The following is a 253-nucleotide window of genomic DNA, read 5'->3' on the forward strand; positions in this document are numbered from 1 at the left end:
CGCGCCCCAGCCCCCGCCCGACAACAAACGCGGAAGCCCCCAGCACCGCAGCTTACTGCCTCCTCACTGCCTTGGCAGTTGCCCGCAATGCAACGGCCTCCCCACTTCCACGCGAATGGCGCAGGCGCGGCAGCGCGCAGGCTGCCGGGGCTTGTAGTTCCCGCCGCCTAAACACCCGGCCTCTGGGAATACGCGGCAGGGGCCTTCCCAGAACTACGCGTCCCATCATGCAGCGCGGCGCGCGGAGAGGCGG

Source organism: Gavialis gangeticus, unplaced genomic scaffold (genome assembly GCF_001723915.1).
Source record: "Gavialis gangeticus isolate Ggan-Ray unplaced genomic scaffold, GavGan_comp1, whole genome shotgun sequence".
In the NCBI taxonomy this organism is placed as follows: Eukaryota; Metazoa; Chordata; order Crocodylia; family Gavialidae; genus Gavialis; species Gavialis gangeticus.